This window comes from Chiloscyllium punctatum, chromosome 34, assembly GCF_047496795.1.
Source record: "Chiloscyllium punctatum isolate Juve2018m chromosome 34, sChiPun1.3, whole genome shotgun sequence".
Lineage (NCBI taxonomy): Eukaryota > Metazoa > Chordata > Chondrichthyes > Orectolobiformes > Hemiscylliidae > Chiloscyllium > Chiloscyllium punctatum.
In genome coordinates this window covers 25986165-26000025 of record NC_092772.1, presented here as the reverse complement: position 1 = coordinate 26000025, position 13861 = coordinate 25986165, and positions in this window count along the sequence as shown.

Here is a 13861-nt window from a genome sequence, read left to right as displayed (position 1 = left end):
ATGTGTGTGCGCGCGTGTGTCCTCCCCCTCGCTGTGTGTGTGCGTATGCCTCCCTTGCTGTGCGTGTCCCTTCCTCACTTTGCGTATGTGTTTCCATCCCGTGTGTGCATCTCCGTCCCTTGCTCTGTGTTTGTGTATGTGTGCGTGTCCCTCCCTCGCTTTGCGTGTGAGTCCATCCCTTGTGTTTGTGTGTGCACGTCCCTCCTTTGCTCTGTGTTTCTGTGTGTGTATGTGTGTGCGTGAACCCCTCTTGCTTTATGTGTCCGACCCTTGAGTGTGTGAGTGCGTGTCCCCCCTTGCTTTGTGCGCGTGTCCCACCCTTGCCATGACTGGGTGTGTCCCCTCTCGCTGTGTGTGTGCCCCCTCTCAATTTCTGTGCACATGCCCTCCCCCTTGACATGTGTGTGTCCCTTCCTTCACTGCATGTGTGTGTGTATCCCTCCCTCGCTGTGTCTGCGGGTAACCCCCTCACTGTGTATGGTTGTATGTCTCTCCCTCGCTGTGAGTTTGTGTCCCTCCCTCGCTGTGTGTGCACACGTCCGTCCCTTGCTCTATGTTTATGTGTTTGTGTGTGTGTGTATCTGTGTGTGTCTCTCCCTCACTTTGCGTGTGTGTGTCTGTTCCTTGTGTGCATGTGTGCGTGTGTGCATGTCCCTCCCTTGCTCTGTGTTTGTGTGTGTGTATGTATCTGTGCGTCTCACTTTCTCACTTTGCGTGTATGTATCCATCCCTTGTGTGTGTTAGTGTGTGAGCACCTTGCTGTGTGCGCGTGTCCCACCTTTGCCGTGTCTGTGTGTGTCCCCTCTCACTGTGTGTGTGTGCCCCCTCTCAATTTCCATGCACATGCCCTCCCCCTCGACATGTGTGTGCTTGTCCCTCCTTCGCGGTGTGCACGTGTCCCTCCCTTGCAGTGTATGTGCGTGTCCCTCCCTCACTATGTGTGTGCGTGTATTCCCCTCACTATTAGTGTGTGTGTTTGTCCCTTTCTCACTGTGTGTGCGCGTCTCTCCCTTGCTCTGTGTTTGTGTGTGTGTGTGTCTGTGTGTGTGTCCCTCCTTCGCTATGCATGTGTGTCCCAGTCCCTCGCTGTGTGTGTCCCTCCCTCGCTGTGTATCTGCATGTATCCCCCTCACTGTGTGTATGTGCGTGTTCCTCCATCGCTATGTGTGCATGTGTCTCCACCTCGCCCTGTGTGTGTGTGTGTTTGCGTGTGACCCTCCCTCGCTGTGTGTGCATATCCCGCCCTGGCTGTGTGTGCGCGTATCCCTCCCTTGCTGTGTGTGTGTGTGTGTGTCCATCTTGCTGTGCGCATGCGTGCATGGCCCTCCCTTGCTATGTGTGCATGTGTCTCCCCCTTGCTGTGTTAGTGAGTGTCCCTCTCTTGCTCTTTGTGTGTGTGCCCCTCCCTCGCTGTGTAAGCATGTCCCTCTCTTGCTCTGCGTGTGTGTCCCCCTTGCTGTGAGTATGTGTGTCCCTCTTGCAGTGTGCATGCATGTCACTGCCTCGCTCTTTGTGTGTGTGTGTGCGTCCCTTGTCTGTGTGTGTGTGTGTGTGAGTGTATGTGTGTCCCTCCATTGCACTTTGTGTATATCCCCCTCACTGTATGTGCGCTTCTCCCCTCGCTGTGTGTGTGTGTGTGTGTCCCCCTCCCTTGCTCTTTGTGTGTATCCCCCTCGCTGTGTGAGTGCATGACCCCCTTGCTGTGTGTGCATGTGTCCCTCCCTCGCCGTGTCGATGCGTGTCCCCTCTCACTGTGTGTGCATGTCCCCTCTCAATTCCTGTACACATGCCCTCCCCCTCGCCGTGTGTGTGCTTGTCCCTCCTTCCGTGTGTGTGTGTGTGTGTGTGTGCGTGCACGCGCATATGTGTGTGTGTCCATCCCTTGCTGTGTATGAGCATGTCCCTCCCTCGCTGTGTGTGTTTGTGTATGTTCCTCCTTTGCTGTGTGTGCATGTCCTTCCCTCGCTATGTTTGTGTGTCCCTCCCTCGCTCTGAGTGTTTGTATGTGTGTGTGCATGCGTGTGTGTGTGTCCCTCCCTCGCTGTGTGTTTGTGCATGTCCCTCCCTTGCTGAGTGTGTCTCTCGCTCGCTGCGTGCGTGTGTCCCTTCCTCGCTGTGTGTGCGTGTTCTTCCCTCTGTGCGTGTGCGTGTCCCTCTCTTGCTCCGTGTGTGTGTGTGTGTGTGTGTGTGTGTGTGTGCATGCATGTCCCTCCCTTGCTCTGTGTTTGTGTTTGCGTGCGTGTCCCTCCTTCGCTTTGTCTGTGTGCCTCCCTGTCCCTCGCTGTGAGTCCCTCCCTCATAGTGTGTCTGCATGTATCCCCGTCACTGTGTGTATGTGCGTGTCCCTCTATCGCTGTGTATGTGTGTGTATTTGTGCATGTCCCTGCCTCGCTTTGCGTGTGTGTGTCCCCCTCTCAATTTGTGTGCACATGCCCTCCCCCTCACGGTGTGTGTGTGCTTGTCCCTCCTTCGCTGTGTGTCCCTCCCTCGCTATGTGTGCGCAGGTCGCTCCCTTGCTGTGTGTGTGCGTGTCCCTCCCTCACTCTGTGTGTGTGTGTGTGTGTTCCCCCCTTGGTGGGTGTGTACGTGTCCCTCTCTTGCTCTGTGTGTGTGTGTGTCCCCCTCCTCACTGCGTGTGTGTGTGTGTGTCCCTCCCCCGCTCTGTGTGCGTGCGTGCGTGCTTGGCCCTCCCTTGTTGTGTGAGCATGTTTTCCCCCCCCCGGCTGTGTGCGCGCATGTTCCTCTCTTGCTCTCTGTGTGTGTCCCTCCCTCGCTGTGTATGCATGTCCCTCCCTGACTGTGTGTGTATCTCCCTCTCTCGCTGTGTGTGTCTGTGTTTGTTTGCTTCCTCATGCGCGTGTCCCTCCCCCGCTGTGTGTGTGTGCGTGTGTTTGTCCCTCCCTCCCTCGCTGTGTGTGTCTGTGTTTGTGTGCTTCCTAATGCACATTTTGCTCTCTCGCTGTCTGTGTGTGTCAGCGTGTCCGTCCCTTGCTGTGTGTGTATGCGTGTTCTTCCCTCACTGTGTATGTGTGAGTTACCCCCTTGCTCTGTGTGTGTGTGTGTCTTTTGCTGTGCGTGTGTGTGTGTGGCCCTCCCTCGCTGTGTGTGCATGTGTATCCTCCTCGATGTATGTGTGCGTGTCCCTCTCTTGCTCTGTGTGTGTGTGTGTGTGTTTGTGTTTGTCCATGTCCCTCACTGGCTGTTTGTGTGCGTGCCCCTCTCTCGCTGTGTGTCTGTAATTTTGTGCTTGCCCATATGCGTGTTCTTCCCTCGCTGTGTGTACGTGTCCCCCTCTTGCTGTGAGTATGTGTGTCCCTCTTGCTTTGTATGTGAGTGTCCTTCCCTCGCGCTGTGTGTGTGTGTATGTGTGTGTCCCTCCCTCACTGCGTCTCACTCCCGCAGTGTGTGTGTGTGTGTGTGCCTCTAGCTGTGTGTGCGCGTCTCACTCCCTTGCTCTGTGAGTGTGTGTCCGTCCCGTGTGTGTGTGTGTGTGTGTGTCTGTCTGTCTGTCTCCCTTACTCTTTGTGCATATGCCATCATTGTGTATCTGCCACGCCCCTCGGTGTGTGAGTGCCTGTCCCCCCTTGCTATGTGCGTGTGTCCCTCCCTCGCCATGTCTGTGCGTGTCCCCTCTCACTGTGTGTGCGTGCCCCCTCTCAATTTCTGTTCACATGCCCTCCCCCTCGCAGTGTGTCTGCTTGTCCCTCCTTCCCCGTGTGTGTGCGTGTCCCTCCCTTGCTGTTTATGTGCGTGTCGCTCTCTCGCTCTGTGTGTTTGTGTATACCCCTCCCTCGTGTGTGTGTGTCCGTCCCTTGTGTGTGTGAGTGCGTGACCACCTTGCTGTGTGCGCGTATCCCACCCTTGCCGTGTCTGTGTGTGTCCTCTCTCGCTGTGTATGTGTGCCCCCTCTCAATTTCCGTGCATATGCCCTCCCCCTCGACATGTGTGTGTTTGTCCCTCCTTCGCAGTGTGTGCGTGTCCCTCCCTTGCAGTGTATGTGCGTGTCCCTCCCTCACTGTAATTTTGCGCGTATTCCCCTCAGCATAATTCTGTATGTTTGTCCCTTCCTCCTGTGTGTGCACGTCTCTCCCTTGCTCTGTGCTTGTGTGTGTGTGTGTATGTGTGCGTGTCCCTCCTTCACTTTGCATGTGTGTGTCCCCGTCCCTTGCTCTGTGTGTGTGTGTGTGTGTGTGTGTGTGTGTGTGTGTGTGTGTGTCCCTCCCTCGCTGTGTGTCTGCGTGTATCCCCCTCACTGTGTGTATGTTCGCGTCCCTCCCTTGCTGTGTGCGTGTCCCCATCCCTCAGTGTGTGTGTGTCCCTCCCTCGCTGTGTGTGTGTGTCCCCGTCCCTTCACAGTGTGTGTGTGTGTGTGTGTGTGTGTGTGTGTGTCCCTCTCTTGCTGAGTGTCTGCCTGTATTCCCCTCATTGTGTGTTTGCATGTCCCTCCTTCGCTTTGCGTGTGTATCCCTCCCTCGCTGTGTGTCGCATGTATCCCTCTCACTGTGTGTATTTGTGCGTGTCCCTCCCTCACTTTGCGTGTGTGTGCCCCCTCTCAATTTGTGTGTACATTCCCTCCCCCTCGCGGTGTGTGTGAGCCTGTCCCTCCCTCGCTGTGTGTTTGCGTGTCCCTCCCTCTCTCTGTGTTTGCGTGTCCCTCCCTCGCTGTGTGTGGGCATGTCCCTCCTACGCTGTGTATGTGCGTGTCCCCCCCCTCACTGTGTGTGCATGTCCTTCCCTCACTGTGTCTGTGCGTGTCCCTCCCTCGCTGTGTGTGTCCCTTCACTGCGTGTCTGTGCGTGTCCCTCCCTCGCTTTGTGTGTATGTGTATCCCTCACTCGATGTGTGTGTGTCCCTCACTCGATGTATTTGTGACTCTTCCTCGTTGTGTGTGCATGTCCCTCCCTCACTGTGTGTGTGCACGTCTCTTCCTCGTGTGTGCGTATCCCTTTCTTGCTGTGTGTGTGCGTGTCAATCCCTTGCTGTGTCTGTGTGTTCCCCTTCGCTGTGTGTCTGTGCGTGTCCCTCACTCACTGTGTGTGTGTCTGTGTGTGCGCGTCCTTCCCTCACTCTGTGTGTGTCCCTCCCTCGCTGTGTGCGTGTGTCCCTCCCTCATGTGTGTGTCCCTCACTCGCTGTGTGTGTGCATGTCCTCCCCTCACTGTGTGTGCGTGTCCTTCCCTCGCTGTGTCTGTGTGTGTGTGCGTATGCATGCCCCCCTTGCTGTGTGTGTCCGTGTCCCTCCCTCGCAGTATGTGTATGTGTGTGTCCCTCCCTCGCTGTGTGCGTGTCCCTCCCTCGCTGCATGTGTGCGTGTCCCTCCCTTGCTTCGAGTGTGCGTGCCCCTCCCTCACTGTGTGTGTGTCCGTTCCTTGCTGTGTGAGTCCCCTCCCTCGATTTGCGTGTGTGTCCTTCCCTCGCTGTATGTCTGCAGTATCCCCCTCACTGTGTGTGTGTATGTGTGTGTGTGTGTGCGCGCGTCCTTCCCTCGCTGTGTGTGTGCTTGTCCCTCCCTCGCTGTGTGTGTGCGTGTCCCTCCCTCGCTGTGTGTGATTGTCCCTCCCTCACCGTGTGTGTGTGTGTCCCTCCCTCGCTGTGTGTGATTGTCCCTCCCTCACTGTGTGTGTGTGTGTCCCTCCCTCACTGTGTGTGATTGTCCCTCCCTCACTGTGTGTCTGCGGGTATCCCCCTCACTGTGTGTGTGTATGTCCTTCCCTCGCTGTGTGTCTGCGGGTATCTCCCTCACTGTTTGTGTTTGCGTGTCGCTGCCTTGCTGTGTGTCTGCATGTATCCCCCTCACTGTGTGTGTGTGTGTGTGTGTGTGTGTGTGTGTGTTTGCATGTCCTTCCCTCGCTGTGTGTCTGCGTTATCCCCCTCACTGTGTGTGTTTGCGTGTCACTGCCTTGCTGTGTGTGTCCAAAATTTGCACCATCAGTGGATTGGCCATTATAAATTGACTGCAGTATTCAGGAATGTGTGGTTTAAGTAAGTTCACCACGAGAAATGCAGGGTTTAATGTACAGGTGGAGGGTTCGGTCTGGGTCAGATGCTCTTCAGAGGGTTGGAATGGACCGGTTGGGCCGAATGGCCTGTTTGCACACGATGGCGATTCTATTCAGGTTATTGTCCAGCCCTGTCCACCATCCCCGTCTCTTACACCTGGCCTTCTCCCCAATATTCTCCTTAACACTGTAATCTCCTCCAGACTCTAAAACACCCCTTGCCTATGTAAGCTTCTCCAGTCCTTACAAAGATCGATATGTCTGTCATCTCTTCCTGCTTTTCGAACCCTCCCTATAACTATTCCCATTTGGTACAGCACTCCCAATCATTGTTCCCTCTTGAAACTCCCATGAACATTTGTATCTCTGAAAACTCATCTGGACTGTCTCAACTTCCCTTTGACAGTTACGTGCTGAGACCTGCTCTATATCAGTGAAGTAATTAAGTCTTGGCAACACTCACTGTTATAACCTCCCTCCAGCCTTACAGCACTGAGGATCTGTAGAAGCTCTGTTCAAACCGACAGCCATCTCTGTGTCTGTAATCTCCTCCACTCCCCATAATACATTCTCTCTGAGCTCCTCTGTAGTCCACTTAACCCTCCCTAACACTGTCTGTATCAGTGTAACCTTCTCCAAAAACACAACCTTCCCTATCTGTGTAAATCCCTACACCGGTCCCTATCCCTCTCAGCTCCGTCTCACAATACAACCCTCCATGTCTATGTATTCACCTTCAGTCCCTACTCACCTCCCTATCTGTGTAACCTTCTCCATGCATTTTTGCTTCAGTCTCTTCAACTCTCCCTGCCAGTGTAACCTCTTCCATACGCGAAAACTCTCCTCTTTTTGACTTACTCAGACCACACAACCCTCACTATCTATAACCTACTCCTGTCTGAGAAACCTACCTCTGCAAATTGCTCAAACTCTTCAACTCTCCGTAAGCTCCTGCAGCTCTTACATTCCCTCCCGATCTACCAAATCTCTTCCAGTCCCTAAACACCAACAGTCTGTGGAGACCCGACCACCATCCCTATCAGTGTAATCCTCACAGATCTCTGCAGTATTCCTGATCTGTCAAACTCACTCCATGCCTGTGCCTCTCCCAATCCAGTCCCTACAAACCCACTATCTATTTAACACCCTCCTGTCACTATCACCCCCATGTCAATGTAAGCTCCTCCTGTGTCTCCACCATCTACCCATCTCCATAACCTTGTCCAGCTCTTACACCACTATCTGTTTAAACGTCACCCTCCTCTACAACTTCCTCCTGTTTGTGCTATGCTCCCTTATCTGTGAAACTGTTTCTGACCAAAATTGTTATCCCAGTCTCTGAAATGAAATCCAGATTCCACAGCCTCCATAACCCCCAGAACCTAAGCCTTCCTATGTCTATAAACATCTTCAGTCACGACTCCCCTGCATATCTCAGTTTGTTCTTCCAGTCAATACAAATATCTTTATCTCTGTAATCTGCTCAGTTCCTTAAAACAGTCCCTGTCTGTGATCCAGCCCTGGCCTACAAACATCCTTATCCCTGTAAACTTCTCTATCCCTCCCAATATTCCCAACTCCATGAACCTGTCAGCCCTACAGCTCTCCACATTTCTGTAACCTCCAGTGGGTCTATGGTCCTCCCTCCCTGTGAAACCACCTCCAGTCCCCACATCCCTCCCAATCTGGTTCCTCTGCTCCAGATCAGGTCATTGCTGTCTCTGTAAACACCTCCACTCCTGACAACTCTTCCCATTTGTGTAACCTCGTTCAGACCCCATACTCTCCAGCTTCCTGAATCCTCTTCCTGCATTGCAACCAAAACCACATGTTTTTGTAAAATCCTCCAGTGCTTACACCCTCCCCAACTCAGTAACCTATTGCAGTCTTAACAAAGCACCTAAACTATGAAACCTCTCATTTCCCTACAATCCTCCCTCTTCAAATGCCTTCATCACCATGAAACCTCACAATTTCTGAAACCTCCTTTTGGCACTGCAACCCTCCTAATGTCTGCAAAATCCTCCTGTCCTGATATCCCTCCCTGACTCTGTAACTCCCTCCACCCTCCAGTGTCATTTTGGGGAACATGGCAGAGGAGAGAAGGTTTGTAGCGTCTGGACCATGTTATGGAGGTAGAATTCTGGGAATTACAGATTTAGTCTTATGTCAGTGGTCTGCAGATTATTGGCGAGGACTCTAAAGACAGGATTTATGACTACTTGGAAAACCATAGTTAAATTAGCCACAGTCAGTATGTGTTTGTGAGGGGTCAGGTCATGCCTCACAAACCTTATTGAGTTCTTTGAGGATATGGCAGAATATGTTGATGGCCCATTCAGAAAAGAAGGAAAATTGGGATATAGGGAAATCTGTCTGTCTGGATACAGTATCGGATGGCCTAGAGAAGACAGAGGGTGGCAGCAAATGGACAGTATTGAGCCTGGAGCTCAGTGACCTGTGGGTTTTTTTTAACAATCAGCTCTGGAACTCTGCTCTCTGTGATTTTTATAAATGACTTGGATGTGGATGTTGGAGAGTGGGTTAGTAGGTTTGCCAATAACATGAAGGTCGGTGGAGTGGTGGGGAATGTGGAGGGCTGTTGTAGGTTGCGATGGGACATTGACAGGACGCAGAGCTGGGCTGGAAGTGGCAGATGGAGTCCACTCTGGAAAAGTGTGAAGTGATTCATTCTGGAAGGTCGAATTTGAATACAGAATACAGGGTGAAAGGCAGAATACGTGGCAGTGTGGAGGAACAGAGAGATCATGGGGTCCGTGTCCATAGATCTCTCAAAATCACCACGCACGTTGGTAGGGTTGTTAAAAATGCATATGTTGTGTTGGCTCCCCTTAGAAGCGGATTGACTGTAAGAGCCGTGAGGTTTTACTGCATCTTTATAGCGTCCTGGTGAGACCACACTTGGAATATTGTGTTCAGTTCTGGTACCCTGTTTACAGGAATGATGTGCAAGTTTTAGAGAGTGTACATAGGAGATATACCAGGATGCTGCCTGTAATGGAGGGCAGTTCTTACGGAGAAAGTTTGAGGGAGCTAAGGCTTTTTTCATTGGAGAAGGAGGCGGGGTGACTTTGTGGAGGTGAACAAGATGATGAGAGGCACAGAGTGAGTGAATAGTCAGAGCATTTTCCTCCTGTGGCATAAATGGTTATTACAGGGTGGCATAATTTTAAGGTGAATGGAGGATGGATAAGAGGATAGAGAATGGTAGGTGGTTGGATGGACTGCCAATGGTGGTAGTAAAATTAGACACATCTGGGACATTTAATAGATTCTTGGACAGAAACATGGATAATAGTAAAATGAAGGGTATGTAGGTTAGTTTGATCTTACAGTTGGATAAAAGGTTGGCATGAAATCATGGCTGAAGGGTCTTGGGCTGAACTGTTCTGTGTTCTGTGTTCTGTCTGGTAAACTGGGTAATAAGCTCAGATCAGTGTAAAAAGGATATGGCATTCAGGAGGAGCTAGTGAACTACATACAAAATTAGCTTGATGGTAGGAGACAGAGGGTGGTGGGAGACATGTTGTTTTTCTGACTGGAGACATGTGACCAGCGGTGAAGTGGGTCCACTGTTGTTTGTCATTTGGATAAATGGTTTGGATGGGAATATTGGTTTCCTGGTAAGTAATTGTTTTCAGTGACACTGAAATTGGTGGGAAAGTGGACAGTGAAGAAGGTTATCTATGATACAACAAGATGAACAGTACTGCTGGGATAGTGTGCTGAAGAATAGCAGATGGAGTTTAATTAGATAAAGGTGAAGTGTTCCATTTTGGTGAAACAAACCAGGGTGGGACCTGTACAGTTAATGTTCGGGCCCTGGGTAGTGTTTTCAGTCAGAGATCCAGTGACCCAGGTACACAGTAAGTGGTGCCACAGGTAGACAGGCTGGTGAAGCAGGCATTTGGGATGGTTACCTTCATTGGAGAGAGCATTAAGAGTAAGAGTTGGGATGTCATGTTGTATCTGTAAAAGACATTGATGGGGCCACCATAAAAACATTGTTGATCAGTAGGAAGAACTCATCTAGTTCACTAACCTCCTTTAGGGAAGGACATTAAATATTCTTACCTGGTCTGGCCGACATGTGACTCCAGACCCACAGCAATATGGCTGACTCTGAGCTGCCCTCTCAGTAATTAGCAGTGGGGTCAAAGAACGTTGTTCCAGGCAGCGACACCCACATTTCATGAATGAATATATAAAAATACCTATGTCCCTCCGTACCTCTGCAAATCACTCCAGCTGCAGCAATCCGTCCTGGCTTTGTAACACCCTGACCACTCTCTGTAACACTCTCACCAACTCCATCACCTTCACCTCTCCCTGTTCCTATCGTGTCAATGAACCCTGATCGTGGCTCCCCTTCCCACAGACCTCTTCTTTCGAGCAGACTCATTGCAATCCATTAACATTTACTCCTAAAACACACACACACTTCAGGATTTTAAGTACTTTTTGGTGGTCTTCTCATAATCTAGTATGATTCCTTTTGTCCCAAGTGAGCGATCAGTGGGAATTTCATGGTGAGGTTTTTACTGTTTCAATTGAATGTCCTTTTGTTGAGTATTTTGCATTGTCCCTTCAAATGTTTTCCACTGTTCATTGACAGGCACATATTTCAGTCTGTTTAGCCTGTTTACCTTGGTCAGTTCTCCTCTCAAACTCATGTCATTGGCTATTTTTGTTTCTAAAGTAGCTTGTCCTTTCTGTGATTCACTTTAAAACTTAATATTTCTTTAAACTGCACTTTATCACAATTTCCCGAAGGATCTCTCCAGGTGACATTACTCATTCACTAAGTTTCATTACACGGTCGCTCTGTGATAGTTATGTCCCTAGCCAGTTGCACAATGTGTTTTTCAAAGAAACACTGAAAAAAAAAATAACCGAACTCCTTCCAATATCAATGTTGTCCGTGTGAATGTCCCAGATTACACAAATATTGACGTTTTCCAAAATTATCACCCTGCATCCATGTCTCCCTGGTGTCGAAATCTCTTTTATCTCTGAGTCACAAATCCATCGACCTTATTGCAGCAACGTTTTCTATTCAAAAAAACCACAATATACTCTCTTCCAAAATTTTTTGTCACAAATCTATTCACTGATGTACAGTTTTAGTTAAACTCTGTCCCAACCTGTTCCTTTCTGCTTGTCTTCAGACACATTCCCATGCTGTTCCATTGCTTCACCTTTTCCCTTTGGATTTGGAAAGCTCCTTTCACCTGAACCCTGTCTTTGCATCCTCTCTGTCAGTTTAATGCCCTGTCCATAAACCTACCGACATGATTGGTCAGGACACTGGTCCCAGCGCGGTTCCAGTGGGACCATCCTAATAGATTTTTTTTTTAAACCAGGTATGGGATGTGTGAATCTCTGGCTGACCAGCCTTTCTTGCCCACTCCCAGAAGCCCTTGAACTGAGTAACTTGCTCGGCCATTTCAGAGGGTAATTGAGAAGCAAACACTTTGCTGTGGGGATGTCGTGCAGACCACGTGAGGATGGGCAGATGTCCTTCTCGAAAGGACAAGTGTTTGGATTTGTTGTACATCAGTAATGGTTTCATACTTATTTGTGGATTGTTAATTATTCTTTTTAAAATTATTGATTTCAAATGTCTCCTTTTCAGATGGCGGGATTCAATCCTGCCTCTCCTGAACATTAGCTGAGGTTTTGGATACATTCTCTCGCAATAATACCACTAGGTCATTACTTCACCTGCTCACTGGGTGCTCATCCCTGAGCACTGATACCAGGGCATCATGAAGCTAAACCCATTCTTCCAACACAATTGTGTGATCCTGACATCTTCCAACAATCTGGGACTATTACTTAATTTCGCTCCATTTTCCAGATCTCTGTGGAACTCAGTGCCATTCTCCATGTGTAACCCTCACTGCATCTGTTTAATTTCCCATTCTGTCTATTTCTCTGTCTCCTGTGGGTATTCAGGAAAGTCCTGACTCAATAGCCTTCCCAGCTGCTGGGTGGATCGTCCAATACCTCATTGAACACAGTTGGTCTGCCAGAGAGAGACAAAGGGAAAGGAGATCTGGAGCCTTCAATAAATCCTGTAGTGAGGTAAGGTCACCCACAGTGCACAGAGCAAAGAACAATGAGAGGGCTCCAAACATCTGTGAACACAACATGACATAGATACAGTGCTGGAGGGGAGTACAGTACACACACACACCCCAGGCTCGATCACCATCCCAATGTAAGTTCTGTTATATTAAGACTCACTACTCTGCAACAGTGTATCTATGGCATGTCTTGTGGTCCAGTGTCTTCAATAATTTTTAATTCCTATAACAGATCCTATCACTGTAACCTCCTCCCTTCCCGATAGTCCCTCCACATATTTTAAATGTACTGCATTCCAGACTACCATCCCTATCACTGTAACTTGGTTCAGTGTCTCCAACATGCCTTATCTCGGTAGTCTCCTCCTCCAATAATGTAAAAACAAGGACTGCAGATGCTGGAAACCAGAGTCTAGATTAGAGTGGTGCTGGAAGAGCACGGCAGGTCAGGCAGCATCTGAGGAGCAGGAAAATCGGTGTTTCGGACAAAAGCCCTTCATCAGGAACAGAGGCCATGAGCCTGCAGAGTGGGGAGATAAATGAGAGGGGGGTGGGGATGGGCAGAATGTAGCATAGAGTACAATGGGTGAATGGGGGTGGGGATGGGGGTGATAGGTCAGAGAGGAGGGTGGGGGCAGGTAGCAAAGCGTACAATGGGTGAATAGGGGAGGGGATGGGGGTGATAGGTCAGAGTGGAGGATGGGGGAAGGTAGCAAAGAGTACAATAGGTGAATGGGGGTTGGGATGGGGGTGATAGGTCAGAGAGGAGGGTGGAATGGATCGGTGGGAAGGGAGATAGGCCATTAGGACAGGTCATGAGGGCGGTGCTGAGCTGGAAGGCTGGAGGTGGGGTGAGATGGGGGAAGGGGAAATGAGGAAACTGGTGAAGTCCACATTGATGCCCTGGGGTTGAAGGGTTCTGAGGCGGAAGGTGAGAGGTTCTTCCTCCAGGCGTCGGGTGGGTGAGGAAGTGGCGGTGGAGGAAGCCCAGGACCTGCATGTCCTTGGCAGAGTGGAAGGGGGAGTTGAAATGTTGGGTCACAGGGCGGTGGGGTTGATTGGTGCGGGTGTACCAGAGATGTTCCCTAAAGTGCTCTGCTAGGAAGCGTCCAGTCACCCCAATGTAGAGGAGACCGCATCTGGAGCAACGGATACAATAAATGATATTGGTGGATGTGCAGGTAAAACTTTGGATGTGGAAGGCTCCTTTGGGGCCTTGGATGGTCGTGAGGGGAGAGGTGTGGGCGCAGGTTTTGCAATTCCTGCATGGCAGGAGAAGGTGCCAGAAAGAGAGGGTGGGTTGTTGGGGGGCATGGAACTGACCAGGTAGTCATGCAGGGAATGGTCTTTGCGGAAAGTGGAGAGGGGTGGGGAGGGAAATATATCCCTGGTAGTGGGGTCTTTTTGGAGGTGGTGGAAATGGCGGCGGATAATTTGGTTTATGCAAAGGTTGGTAGGGTGGAAGGTGAGCACCAGGGGCGTTCTGTCCTTGTTTCGGTTGGAGGGGTGGGGTTTGAAGGCAGAATTGCGGGATGTGGACGAGATGCTTTGGAGGGCATCTTTTACCATGTGGGAAGGGAAATTCCGATCTCTAAAGAAGGAGGCCATCTGGTGTGTTCTGTGGTGGAACTGGCCCTCCTGGGAGCAGGTACGGCGGAGGATTTGGGAATAGTGGTTAGGAATTTTGTAGGCGGTAGGGTGGGAAGATATGTAATCTCGGTAGCTGTGGGAGTCAGTAGGTTTGTAAAAAATG